The sequence below is a fragment of the Hemiscyllium ocellatum genome (genome assembly GCF_020745735.1).
Source record: "Hemiscyllium ocellatum isolate sHemOce1 chromosome 27 unlocalized genomic scaffold, sHemOce1.pat.X.cur. SUPER_27_unloc_10, whole genome shotgun sequence".
Classification (NCBI taxonomy): domain Eukaryota; kingdom Metazoa; phylum Chordata; class Chondrichthyes; order Orectolobiformes; family Hemiscylliidae; genus Hemiscyllium; species Hemiscyllium ocellatum.
In genome coordinates, this window is record NW_026867477.1 from 313,737 (window position 1) to 328,470 (window position 14,734).

Sequence of the window (14,734 nt, forward strand, 5' to 3'; positions counted from 1 at the left end):
TCCGGTGTCTTATGACCTTATTCTCCTAATGAAGGAGCAGCACTCCAAATGCTAGTGCTTCCAAACAAACCTGTTGGTCTCCAACCTGGTGTTGTGTGATTTTTAACTTTATCCATTTTAGCGGGGATTTGCTATGCTAAAGTATCCATAGTGCGTAGGGATGTGCAGATTAGGGTGGATTGGCGGTTCTAAATTATCCATAGTGCACAGGGATGTGCAGATTAGGTGTATTAGTCAGGAGGATTAATATTGAGCAATGGTTGAGGGTGAGTTACCCTTTGGAGGGTCGGTGTGGACTCGTTGGACCGAGTGGCCTGCTTCTGTCCTGCGAACTGTGCAGGGCAGCGCAGGCGCAGTGCGGGGTACCGCTGTCGGTCGAGTCTCGAATCTCGTCCCGCCCCTTTCTCTTGCCCCGCCTCCCATACCCTTCCCCACCCCGACCCATTGATGGCGTCACAATTTACGGAAGTGACCCTGTCAGTTTCAGAGTGAAACTCCCTCCCTCTGGACAACTGTTCATCCTGGGAAGGCGAGGGAGGGGAGGGGGGAAAATCTGTTCACTTGTAGCAGCTGGAGTGAATCCAGGGAGGGAGCAGATTCTGCAAACCTGGGCGAGGAGGGACGGAAGGATGGCGAGGGACTGTTTTCCCCAGAGTCTGAAGGGTGACATTCCAGACTTTTTATAGAATCCTGAGTGGCATGGATAGGGTCAATCCTCAAGGTCTTTTCCTTCGGATGGGGGAGTTCAGAACGAGAGGGTAATAGGTTTCAGGTGAGGCCAGTGGGGGGAGATGTAAAAGAGATCTCAGGGGCAACATTTTTGATGGAGAGGGTGCTGCAGTTATGGAATGAGTTGCCAGAGGAGGTGGTGGGGTCTGGTACAATTCCAACAGTTAAAAGGCATGTGGATGGGTGCATGAATACGAAGGGTTTAGTGGATCGGGGCCAAGTGATGGCAAATGCGACTGGAGTCATAGAGATGTACAGCATGGAAACAAGCCCTTTGGTCCAACTCATTCTTGCCGAACAGATAGCCAACCCAATTTAGTCCCAGCTGCCAGCACCCGGCCCATATAGGGGCCAAGTGATGGCAAATGTGACTAGATTAATTTAGGATATCTGGTCAGCTTGGACAAGTTGGGCCAAAGGGTTTGTTTCCGTGCTGTATGACTCTAATTGTCTTTGGTGAAAGCAGAAGTGTGGTTGTGAAGACTGGACTTGCAGAGCAGCTTTTAAAGATGTTTTGCCCTGACTGGGAGCAGAAGAGTTTCACTGAAGTGTGTCGGTGTTAATGCCTTGATGTCTCAATTTGCTCCCACCTTCCTGGGGGACATTAACCATTTTGTTCCACAAATAGCTGCATCGCAGGTTCCCCCATGAATTGACACACTTACATTTGCTTCCCAGATTCAGACTGTTGCTCACTGTCAACTGTATCCCAGTGTTGTGGAGTTATCCAAAATGCAGGGAGATGTTAGTCTTGACGTTTTTGCATTTCTGCCCCTTTAAGATCCTGACTCAGCACCTTCAGTTAGAGTGGAGTGAGGACAGAGGGGGAGAGAGAGTGGGTTGGTGCTTTCAATTTTGTGGAATAACAAAAGAAAAGAATATTCCACAGAAAGTAGAATTTCTTGTTCAGAATTTCTACCCTGCACTCACAGTGATGACCTTTGTAATCTCTTTTTGCAGAGTATTTGAAGATCTGAAGACAGAAGTTTCAAAATCAACAGATGAAGGCCGTTTGCCCAAAATGTTGACTCTCCTGCTCCTCGGGTGCTGCCTGACCTGCTGTGCTTTTCCAGCGCTGCACTTTTCAAATCTGACTCTCCAGCGTCTGCAGTCCTCACTTTGAAAGTCACTCAGTCCATCAGGACCGCAACTATGATTCTGTGAGAAGGAGCAAAGCTTTTTGGCTCCTGTTTCAGTACGTTTTCAGCATCAGTGAGACTGGATGAGAGACCCTACCATTGCAGTGCACTGAGTGTGGAGCCTGAAGCAGTTTTTTGGCCTGGAAAGAGGAATTCACAGCGGAGAGAGTCTCTACCTGGGTTTGTGTGTGGCTGAAGCTCCGGCCACGGAGAAACCAGAGGAATCCCGCCCAATGGAGAAACTGTGGAAGTGTGGCGAATGCAAAAAAGGCTTCCGTTTCCCGTCTGCCCTGGAGACTCATCAGCACAGCCACACTGGGGAGAGGCCATTCCCCTGCCCTGTCTGTGGGAAGGCCTTTACCCAGGCCTCCAACCTCCAGACCCACCGGCGGGTCCACACCGGGGAGAGGCCCTTCAGCTGCCCCGAGTGTGGGAAGGCCTTCAGGAATTCCTCCCACTTGCTGACCCACCAGCGGATCCACACGGGGGAGAGGCCCTTCAGCTGCCCTGAATGTGGGAAGGCCTTCAGCACATCCTCCACCCTGCGGAGTCACCAGTGGGTCCACACGGGGGAGAAGCCCTTCAGCTGCCCCGAGTGTGGGAAGGCCTTCAGCAATTCTGCTAACCTGCTAAGCCAACAGCAGGTCCACACTGGGAAGAGGCTGTTCCCTTGCACAGAGTGTGGGAAGGCCTTCAGGTATTCTTCTCACTTACTGACCCACTGGCGGGTCCACACCGGGGAGAGGCCTTTCAGCTGCCCCGAGTGTGGGAAGGCCTTCAGCCATTCCACCAACCTGCTGACCACCGGCGGGTCCACACAGGGGAGAGGCCGTTCCCATGCCACGTGTGCGGGAAGGCCTTCAGCATTTCCTCCCACCTGCTGAGGCACCAGCGGGTCCACACGGGGGAGAGGCCCTTCAGCTGCCATGTGTGTGGGAAGGCCTTCACCCGCTCCTCCCACCTGCGGAGCCACCAGCGAGTTCATGTGCCATCACAGGGGGATTGAAGGAATGACGGCTGAGTGCCGTTATCGACTGGAGTATCAACCGGGTTCTGGGGACTCCCGGGTTCGAATCCCACCGCGACAGATGGTGGAATTGGAATTTGGTCAGAAATCTGGAGTTTAGAATCTAACGGTGAAACCATTGTCAGTGGGGGGGGGGTGGAAGAAGTTCCCGTTCTTTTTTTAGGGAAACAAACTGTTGTTGTGGGAGAGGATTCACTCAGTCGTCCCAGCTGCATCCTTTACCCGGTCTAGCCTACACATGACTCCAGACCCACAGCAGTATGATTGACTCTGCAATGCCCATCCAACTAACTTGGATACAGGATACAGGTTGAAAATGCTGAGTGAGGCAATACTTTCTCTGGGTACCAAGGATCCAATTCCAAAGGGCAACTTGGTGGTGACCAATAATGAAGAAAGTGAGGGGTTGGAGAGAATGTGTGCATTTTGACTGTGAGCTGTTTTTAAAACATTGCTGCTTTTTCTATGCCTTTCTGCTGGGAGATTCTGAAGCTGTAACAAAGTTGGGTTGCAATAAAGATTACCTGAACTTCACACCGAGCTCAGACTCTCATTGAGAACTTGGAATTGCAACAGGTTTTTGTTTTAAAACTGCTCATTTCTTACAGGTGAAAGTGAGAACTGCAGATGCTGGAGATCAGAGTCAAGATTAGAGAGGTGCTGGCAATGCACAGCAGGTCAGGCAGCATCCAAGGAGCAGGAAAATCGACATTTTTCGGGCAATGTTGATTTTGCTCCTCAGATTGCTGCCTTACCTGTTGTGCTCATTTCTGACAGCCTCCTGTACTATGTTTCCAATGTTGTGTATCGGTTGCAGCAGTGAATGAGTAGCCAGTATTGTTAGAAATTATGAATTTTTCAGGAGTGCAGGTACTACATCATCTCATTGTCATTGTACAGTTTCCTGGCAGCACTGGGAAGTGGTGGCTGTGTCCACTGGAAACGATCTGGAGGTGCCGGTGTTGGACTGGGGTGGATAAAGTTAAAAATCACACAACACCAGGTTATCTTCCTTCTGGTTTATTTGGAAGCACTGGCTTTCGGAGTGCTGCTCCTTCATCAGGTAGCTGTGGAGCAGAATCATAAGACACAGAATTTATAGCAAAAGCTGATGGTGTCATGCAACTGCTAAGATATTGAATAAATCTAGATTGTCTTCCATCTTTTACCATGGGTTGCAGGTTTCAGTTCATTAATATGTAAACCCGGAATTACTTTGAATTCACCTTCGAGACGGTTTAAGGTTTTATAAAAATAGGTGACATCTCAGCTCAGATCCTGCACAAAAGGTGTGAGGTTCGAGTCTGTATCCCAATCTTGAATCAGATTGGTTCTATTAACTAAAGTGGGAATTTTATACAATATTACATGCAGTTTGTGTGCTTTTTGAACAAAATTGAATATATCTGCAAATGCAATTTCACCCCATAGACTTATGTGAGACTGTGTGTGCACGAGAGTGTGCGCGTATACGAGTTTGTGCATGCATGCTAATGAAGCGTGTGTTTGATGGAGTATAAGCATGGGAGACGGTGTGAGTGTTAGGGTGTGTGTGAGTGTCCGAGAGAGCGTGACAGATGAAGGCAAAATGTTGTTAGCATTTTGCTAAAACAAGGAAGGGCAGAACTTGTACAGTTTAAGGTAGGGCCCTGCGTTGTGTTGGAGAACAGAGACACGGTGGGGGAGGGGTTCAGGTACATAAAATTAAACATTTCTCAACACCAGGTTATCGTCCAACTGGTTTATTTGGAAGCACGAGCTTTCAGAGCGCTGCTCCTTCATGGGATGTTTGTTGAACAGGATCATAAGACACAACCACCTGATGAAGGAGCAGCGCTCCAAAAGCTTATGTTTGCAAATGAGCCTGTTGGAGTATCACCTGGTGTGGTGTGAATTTTAACTTCGTACACCCCAGTCCAACACCGGCATCTCCAAATTGGGGACATAGTTCTTTGGAAGTTGCATCATTGGTAGACAGGGTGGTGAAGGAGGCGTTTAGCACACTTTCCTTCATTGTTCACACCGTTCAGTGCAGGAGGTGGGACATCACGTTGATGTTGTACAGGATATTGGTGAGACCACGGGTAGAGTACTGAGTACACTTCTGGTCGCCCTATCGACGACCACAAGTTGTCGGGTAACCTTATTTCGATTTATAAAGTCATGGGGCGTGTAGGAAAGGTAAATATCACAGGGGGGAAGAAAGGGTGCATCTCACCTCTTTTTTTACTTCTCTTGGCATTTGGACACTTCAATTCTGTCAGTAACAGCATCTCCAGAGAGCGTACTGCGCACGCTCGCCGTTACGAGGATGAAACTGCGCATGCTCCTCGCAAAGCATGCGTCACGGCTTTCTTTTGGTGGACCAATCGGAAGCCCTGGAGGACCGGAAGGATACAGTCCTCCTGCCAATCAGAGCCTTCCTATTGTCTGAATGCAGAAGTTGGAACACGAGCTTCGGAAGCTGCTGCTCCTCTCTCTGAATGAAGATTGAGTTTGCTCCAGACTGTAACCTCCTTACTCCGTCACCCATCTGTGAGTACGGCACACTCTTCTCAACTCCTTTCCTTTTATTTTCATTCTTGGATTCAATCTTTCACTTCCCTTTCCTTTCGGTTGCTGCAAATGAATTCACGGCGTGGACCGATTCGGGACAAGGTTTTTATAAACAGAAAGTGGTTCATGTATGGAATGAATATCCAGAGGAAGTGGTGGATGCACGGACAGATACAACGTTTGACCGACATTTGGAGAAGTACATGAATAGGGAAGGTGCGGGGGATACGGGCCAAACACTAGCAAGTGGCACTACTTTAGTTTGAGAACATACTCAGCGTGGAATAGTTGGGCTGAAGGGTCCGTTTCTGTGCTGTCTGACCGTAACTGTTCTGTTGTGGTCTTAAAACCATTTTCTTGCCTTGTACTGCTTCTAACACACAAATCACTCAAAAAAAACCCCCACCTCAACCACACAACATAAATATCCACACTTTGTTCAAAAATCAGAGGAACTCAGCCTTGAATATATTCAATAACCCCCCTAACTGCAGGAAGACATCCCCACTTCTAATCCCAGTTCATTTTGTGATTTATACCACTTGCCTTGCTGATTGCTTGCTGCACTTGTCTGACAACTGGCAGTGACTGGTGTAGAAGGACGCTGAGGCCTCTTTGTACATCCACACATCATTCCTGATGAAGGGCTCGGGCCTGAGATGTCAATTCTCCTGGTCCTCAGATGCTGCCTGTCTTGCTGTGCTTTTCCAACCCCAAACGTTTCGACTCTGATTCCAGCAGCTGCAGGTCTCACTTTCTCTACATTGGATGCTGAGGGTTAACCTTATAAATGTTTAAGGGGCATTCTAGAGGCATGGCACTCACCCACAGATTCAATCAATAAACACATCGACCTGGACCCAATATACCGGCCACTGCAGCGGACAGCTGGAACTGACAATCGGAAGCGGCAGAGACAAACCACTATAAATGCCGGAGGAAACAACACAGAAGTGCTTCACAGGAGACTCCCAAGCACTGAGGATGTCACCTAGACAGGGGACGAAACGTCTGCAACACAAATTCCCAGCTCGGCAAACAGAACCACAACAACGAGCAGCCGAGCTACAAATCTTCTCCCAAACTTGGAATACATAACATGGCTACAACACTATGATATAACTAGAAATAATTATAAATCAAATTTATACAGCCGTAAATAAATACATATTGCACAGTAACACTATGATATATCCCTGTCCAGTATGACTTTTACTGTTCAGTTAAACGAAACTTGAAAGGGCTCAGAAAATGTTTACAAAGATGTTGCCAGGGTTTGAGCTACAGGGAGTGGCTAAATAAGCTGGGGCTGTTTTCCCTGGAGCATCGGAGGCTGAGGGGTGACCTTATTGAGGTTTATAAAATAATGAGGGGCATGGATAGGGTGAATAGACAAGGTCTTTTCCCTGGGGTGGGAGAGTCCCGAACTAGAGGTGAGAGGGGAAAAGACATAAAAGGACCTAAGGGGCAACTTTGTCAGTCAGAGGGTGGTGCGTGTATGGAATGAGCTGCCAGAGGAAGTGGTGGAGGCTGGGACAATTGCAACATTTGAAAGGCATCTGGATGGGAATATGAATGGGAAGGGTTTGGAGGGACGTGCTGGCACATCGGACTAGATCAATTTTGGCTATGTGCTCGGCATGCACCAGTTGCACATAGGGTCTCTTTGTGTGCTATACATCTGTATGACTCTCAATGCTGTCCAGGTGAGTCAGTGATGTTATAACAACAACACTGGACCAGCAATCCAGAGGCCCCAGGCAAATAATCTGGGCTCATGGGTCCAAATACCAGTAAAAACAAACATTGGGGAATTTAAATTTTTTTTAAAATCTGAACTGAAAACTAGTCTCAGTCATTGAGAGAATGAAACTTTTCTGAAAACCCATTTGATTCAATAACGCTCTTCAGGGAAGGAAACCCGCTAGCATTAACTTGGTGCTGCCTGCATATGATGGCTCACGTGCTTGACTTTTAAAATGCCCCTAAAGTCTGGCAATCCTCTTGTCTGAAGGGCAGTTAGGGACGAAAACATTGTTGGCCTTGCCAAAAAAAAAAGCCCACATTCCATGAAGGAGTTTATCTCGAATGTGACTTCACATCTGCGAATGGGTCACATCAGAACATCCAGACAAATAAGCACCAAAATGTCTGGTGCTGCAAGAGTACAGCAGGTCAGCCAGCATCAGAGGAGCAGGAGGTTTGATGTTTTGGGCATAACCCTTGATTAGGAATGTGGGGTGGGCCCAAAGGGACAGAGATAAATGGGAGGGAGGTGGGACTGGGGGAAGGGAGCTGAGAATGCTATGGGTAGATGAAAGCGAGGGAAGGAGGTGACAGGTCAGAGAGGAGGGTGGAGCAGATAGATGGGAAGGCAGATGGACAGGTGGGACAGTTCAAAAGAGCAGTCCCAAGTTCGAGGGTTGTGTCTGGGATTGGGCAGTGGGGGGGGGGGGGGGTAAATGAGGAAACTGGTGAAATCAATATTGATCCTGTATGGTTGGAGGGTCCCAATGCAGAGGCATTCTTCCTCCAGGTATCAGGTGGCCTAGGACCCTGCAACCACACGGCATCAACATCGATTTCACCAGTTTCCTCACATTCCCTCCCCCCTCACCCCAGCTCCAACCCTCCAACTCAGCACCACCCTCTTGAACTGTCCCACCTGTCCATCTTCCTTCCCACCAATCTGCTCCACCCTGTCGCCATCACCTCCCCCCCCAACCTGCATCTACCTTACCCCCAGCCCCACTCCCACCTTCCTATTTATCTCTCAGCACCCTTTCCACCCCCCAAACCCCCACCCCCCTCCCCCTCCGCAATTCCTGATGAAGGACACGAGAGAGACACAGACAGCGATCTAGACCAATGCATCCAGCATATGCACCTTTCCTGAGTTCACCTCCTTTCACTTCACTTCCTACAAACCAACAGTTTAATCCCAAAATGAGAAAAGAAATGGAATAGGAGGGGTGAGAAGAGAGGGTGCTGTACTCACAGAGGTTGGTGCAGTCTGGGGTAACACTCAATCTTCATTCAGAGAGAGAGAGAGAGAGCAGCAGGAGCTCATGATCCAACTTCCGCATTCAGACACTGAGGGGATGCTCTGATTGGTAGGAGGACCAGCCTTCCTTCCGGTCCTCCAAGGCTCCCCATTGGTCATGCCTCCCCGTGTCAAGGTTAAGGGAGGGGCACGTGAGGGTAGTGGAGGAGAGAGGTCGCGTGGGCGTCACAAAGACCAGTGCCGCCGCGTGACGCACGGCGCGGTGGACCAATGGGAAAGGCTGGAAACGCCGCACGGCGGGCGGTCCGTCAAATCAACGCGCGGCCTCTGTGACGACAGCGGTTCCTCGATTCACGTGACCGGTTGCTCCTGCACATGCGCCATTGCGGGGGGGTCAAGGGGAGCTGATGTTGTGTTGGTCTGGAGGGTCCCTGTGTCCAGGAAGAGGTGAGTGTGGCTCAGTCAATGAGCATCAGTCAGACCCTGCTGGAGCATGGGGGGGGGAGGTGGGATATTAGGTACAGCAAGAGTTAAAGAGTGTGTGGGATGGAGATTTACAGCTTTTTTAGGTAATAAGTCCCTTTCTGGACAATACTGGGGGATGGGTAATATCAGAAACAGCAGAGTGAGAATGAAGAAAAGTGTGTGTGTGTGTGTGTGTGTGTGTGTGTGTGTGTGGTGGGGGGGGTGGGTGGAGATTTGCAACACTTCTTAAAGTTAAAAATCACACAACTCTAGGTTATAGGAGAAAGTGAGGTCTGCAGATGCTGGAGATCAGAGCTGAAAATGTGTTGCTGGAAAAGCTCAGCAGGTCAGGCAGCATCCAAGGAACAGGAGATTCGACGTTTCGGGCATGAGCCCTTCTTCAGGAATGAGGAAAGTGTCCTCATTCTTTCCTCATTCTGATGAAGGGCTTTTGCCCGAAACGTCGATTTTTTTTTTCCCTACTCCTCGGATGCTGCCTGACCTGCTGTGCTTTTCCAGCACCACACTGATCTCCAGCATCTGCTGTCTTTTTCGCCTGGAGGTTTTACTAGCTACCTGATGAAGGTGCAGAGCTCTGAAAGCTCGAACTTCTAAACAAATCTAATGGACTACAACCTGGTGATGTGTGATTTTTTTTTTACCTTTGTACACCCCAGCCCAACACTGGCATCTGCATATTGTAACTTGATTGTTTTAGGGAAGTTCTACAGAAACTAGAATGATCTGTTCTAAATTCCTGTCATGTGCAGGCAGCAATGACTTTTGTAATCCCCTTTTTCACAGGATATGAGAAGAGCAGCTTTGCAGGTAGAGCTCCCCACTGAGTACCATGTGAAGGTCTGACAGAGCCCTTGATTCGTGGGACAGGAGAGACGTCCCTCTTTCAGTCCAGAAGGGGCAAATTCTTTGAACGTTTTTGTCTGCTTCAGTCGGCTCTTAAAGTATCGTCTTCACCTGAACCACAGGGGCACGTGCCTGAGCCAGTTTGCCCACTGTGGGGAAAGGAAGTCTCAGGAGGCATTCCGCACGCCATGGAGAAACCATGGAAGTGTGGGGATTGCAGGAAAGGATTCCGCTCCCCCTCCGTGCTGGAGATCCACCGCCGTGTCCACACTGGGGAGAGGCCGTTCAGCTGCTCCGAGTGCGGGAAGGGCTTCACCCAGTCGTCTATCCTGCTGACCCACCAGCGTTTCCACACCGGGGAGCGGCCCTTCACCTGCCCCGTCTGCGGCAAGTGCTTCACCCAGTCGTCCACCCTGCTGACCCACCAGCGGGTCCACACCAGGGAGCGGCCCTTCACCTGCTCCATCTGCGGCAAGGGCTTCACCGACTCGTCCACCCTGCTGACCCACCAGCGGGTCCACACCGGGGAGAGGCCGTTCAGCTGCTCGGTCTGCGGCAAGAGCTTTACCCAGTCGTCCAACCTGCTGCAGCACCAGCAGGTCCACACCGGGGAGTGGCCCTTCACCTGCTCTGTCTGCGGCAAGGGCTTCGCCCGCTCGTCCGACTGCTAACCCACCAGCGGGTCCACACGGGGGAGCGGCCGTTCAGCTGCTCGGTCTGCGGCAAGAGCTCGTCACCGCTCGTCCACCACCCTGCTGCAGGCACAGCGGCTTCACACCGGGGAGCGTCCCTTCACCTGCTCCGTCTGCGGCAAGAGCTTTCTCTCACTCGTCCACCCTGCTGCGCGGCCCAGCGGCTTCACACCGGGGAGCGGCCCTTCACCTGCTCCGTCTGCGGCAAGGGCTTCACCCAGTCGTCCCACCTGTTCTCACACCAGCAGGTCCACACGGGGAGCGGCCCTTCACCTGCCCGTCTGCGGGAGGGGCTTCGCTTCCTCTCAGCACCTGCTGCGGCACCAGCGGGGGCACAAGTGACGGGGCCAGCCGCTGTGAGTCACCGCCCAGGGCTGAACCCTGGGTGGGATGGGGGAGGGTCACTGCAGTTGCTGTGCTCTCATCCCCTTGGCATCCAGTGGTTCTGCGAGCCTGCGACTGCGCATTTCCTCCTGAAGTGGAGATGTACAACACAGAAACAGACCCTTCGCTCCAACTCCTCCATATCCTCAACTAATCAAGTCCCATTTGCCAGCAATTGGCCCTATCCCTCCAAACCTCTCCTTACACAGATACCCAAGTGGATGCCTTTTAAATGTTGCAATTGTACCAGCCTCCACCACTTCCTCTGGCAGCTCATTCCGCACGCACACACCACCCTCTGTGTGAAAAATGTTGCCCCTTAGGACCCTTTTTAAATCTTTCCCCTCTCACCCTAAACCTATGCCCTCTAGTTCTGGCAAAAGACTTTGTCTATCCCTATCCATGCCCCTCATGATTTATAAACCTCTCTTAAAGTCAACCCTCAGCCTCCGACGTTCCAGGGAAGACAACCCCAGCCTGTTCAGCCTCTCCCTGTAGCTCAAACCCTCCAACCCTGGCAACATCTTGTCAATCTTTCTGAACCCTTTCAAGTTTTGCAACATCCTTCCGATAGACCAGAAGTGCACATAATACAGAGGAACTTCGATTATCCAGAATTAGATGAACCAGCACGGTGGCTCAGTGGTTAGCGCTGCTACCTCACAGTACCAGGGACCCTGGTTTCATTCCTGCCTCAGGTGACAGACTGTGTGGAGTTTGCACATTCTCCCGCGTCTGCGTGGGTTTCCTCCTAGTGCTCCGGTTCCGTCCCACAGTCCAAAGATGTGCAGGTCAGGGTGAATTGGCCATGCTAAATTGCGTAGTTGTTAGGTACATTAGTCAGAGGGAAATGGGTCTGGGTGGGTTACTCTTCGGAGGGTCAGTGTGGACTGGTTGGGCCTGTTTCCACACTGTAAGGGATCTAATCGTCAAGCGACTGAAATACACCCTGCATGTGTCCTTTGGATAATCGAGGTTCCTGTGTATTCCAAAAGTGGCCTAACCAACGTCCTGTCCAGACCCCAACCCCTATACTCAGTGCTGTGACCAATAAAGTGATCTGCAGAATCTGCGGGACTTGCTTAATCCTGGAAGGTAAATCACGTGTTTCTCCTTCTCTTGCAGGTGGATCCAAGATTTCACTCTCTGTCCCATTGAGTCTCCAGTCAGGTCCTTCAGCTCAACTGGTCTCTCTCAGTATTTCTGACCCATGTGAGCCTCTACGCACCTCCCCTTCACTTGCTCACACTTGATTTCCCTTACAGCAGCATTCCCTTCAGTTCCTTTCTCCCTGACGTCTGTAACCAGCTTCTCCTTAAATGCCGTCCACCTCGACCTGCTACTGTGGGGGTCATTCCCGCTGCAGACAGAGGTCTCTCCTTTGTAACCTCTTCAAAAGATTTACCGCTGACTTCCCCCTTCAGTCTTTTCCATTTCTGGGTCTTCCCGCTGTTGCGAAACTTGGAATGGTTCAGAAAAGATTTACAAGGATGTTGCCAGGGTTGGAGGATCTGAGCTACAGGGAGAGGCTGAACAGGCTGGGGCTGTTTTCCCTGGAGCGTCGGAGGCTGAGGGATGACCTTATAGAGGTTTACAAAATTATGACCGGCATGGATAGGATAAATAGGCAAAGTCTTTTCCCTGGGGTTGGGGAATCCAGAACTAGAGGGCATAGGTTTAGGGTGAGAGGGGAAGATATAAAAGAGACCTACAGGGCAACGTTTTAATACAGAAGGTGGTGTGTGTATGGAATGAGCTGCCAGAGGATGTGGTGGAGGCTGGTACAATTGCAACATTTAAGAGGCATTTGGATGGGTACATGAATAGGAAGGGTTTGGAGGGATATGGGCCGGATGCTGGCAGGTGGGACTAGTTGGGTGGGTTGGGATATTGGTCGGTACGGATGGGTTAGACCGAAGGGTCTGTTTCCGTGCTGTACATCTCTTTGACAAAGCCTTGTCTGAGGGTGAAATGTTGTCATTCCGTTGATGCAGGTGGTCCCCTGTCTGTTGTCCTTTTTGTTTCCTTTCGCGGAAGGGCGTCGCGGACATGGGCAGCGTTCCCGAGCCCCGCTCCGGAACGGGCTGTTCCGTCCTCTTCCAGCCCCCTGGGGGGGGGAATGGGCAGCTTGAGTGCATTGGGAGAGTGGGCCGTTCACGGGAAGGTGCCAATGGGACGGGAGAGCGGTACCGGTAATGGGGCGAGGGGGAGATGCCTCAGACCGCCAGAAACACTGGGGCAGCTGCTCGCGTGCTCCTTTTGGATCTCACAGCACAGGGAGGCCATTCATCTGATTACCTCCCCGTCTCTGTCTCTCTGGCTCTGGCTCTGCGTCTGTCTGTCTCTCTGAGGTGACAGCGGATTCCAGCATATTGCTGCTTGCTGGGTAAACCTGTTTTTCCTCTGTTTTCCCCCTCTCTCTCCTGCTCAAACCCCTGACTTCAGGCCGCCCCTGACCTTGTCACTATCAGTGAATAGGGAACAGCTTTTCTTCCTCCACCTTATCTGAACCTATCACAATCTTCCCCACTTTCACCAGTTGTATCTGTGTGTGACCCTCTCTTTCTGTGTCTCTTTCTCTCCTAAGCCCCTCCCTCACCACATCCCATTTACCCACCCCTCCTGTCATGCTCCCACTTTCAAACGGTCTCGTTGTGTTTTCACTGCCTCTTCCCATCGTTTCCGTCAAGCACCTCATCTCACGCTTAGAACCCCTGCAGTGTAGGAGCAGGCCCTTCAGCCCATCCAACCCACACCTCACCCAGACCTCTGCCTGTAACCCTGCAATTCCCATTGGCTAACCCACCTAGCCTACACATCCCTGGGCACTATGGGTAATTTAGCACGGCCAATGCACCCTAACCTGCACATCCCTAGGCACTATGGGTAATTTAGCATGGCCAATGCCCCCTAACCTGCACATCCCCAAACACTATGTAATTTTAAAAATTCTCCTGCGTGGAGGGGTGGGGGTATCGCGTGGAACTTGGAATTAATAAACGCGGGAGACGCGTGGAACTCGGTGGTAACGAGGACCCCGTAGCACAGACTTTAAAATTCTAGAAGTGAGGGGCATTGGGTAAGGAGAGGGACAGGGGACAGAGACAGACAGAAACAGAGATACAGAGAGACCGACACAGAAAGTGAGAGAGAGAGAAAGAGGGAGATAGATAAAGAGAGACAGAAGGTAATAAAGACAAAGGGGAGAGAAACAGAGAAAAGGGAAGAGAAAGCAAGAGAGAAGGTTAGAGAAAAAGGATTGCGAGAAATAAGGGTTAGGGGTAAGGAGACTCGCAGCAGCCAGCGAAGAGAGAGAGAGCGAGCCGATCTGTCCCAGCAGCTGAGGAGAGAGAGAGTGAGTGAAAAGAGCTGTACAACTGACAGAAAGTTTAACCCTTTGTGATTGGTTTGAATGCACATTTGTTTGTCGGTGATTGAATGTTAAGTTTTATTCCCTGGAGCTTGAGTTCCAGGACTGTTTTAAATGTGATTTTTATGGAAACTTAACATGATTTTTTAAAGTTGATAATTTCTGTTCTTTTACAAGTCATGACTGCCTTACTATCCGATTCTAACTAATCTCTTTTATCTTTACATAAAAGCAATATATGGAGGACAGTTGAAGTTTCAGTTCAACAGTAGGTTGTCGTAAAAACGAAAACTTCCATGGTTATTATCTGTGACCTTGGATTCGGCCATTGTTCATGCATTAGAAGTTTTTTTTTTAACTTGAATTGGCAAATTCTTGTAAGACAGCTCTGATTATTTTACAACCTAAAGTATTGTAATTGAGTAATGATTGGTCAGGAGGACTTAAGAAAACTAATTTGTCTAAATTAGGGTACTAAAACTGGGTGATCACAGTGGATTTCAA

At 50.1% G+C, this 14,734-nt stretch overlaps 2 protein-coding genes and 1 pseudogene across 3 annotated transcripts in view; 1 reads left to right on the forward strand and 2 right to left on the reverse strand.

Moving 5' to 3' along the window:
- LOC132807198 (gastrula zinc finger protein XlCGF26.1-like) overlaps positions 1-14,734 on the reverse strand; it is a 270,173-nt gene that overhangs the window by 224,740 nt on the left and 30,699 nt on the right. The window lies entirely within an intron of this gene.
- LOC132807202 (zinc finger protein 420-like) overlaps positions 1-14,734 on the reverse strand; it is a 65,513-nt gene that overhangs the window by 13,592 nt on the left and 37,187 nt on the right. The window lies entirely within an intron of this gene.
- Positions 2,102-14,734, forward strand: part of LOC132807212 (gastrula zinc finger protein XlCGF57.1-like) — a 27,643-nt pseudogene continuing 15,010 nt past the window's right edge.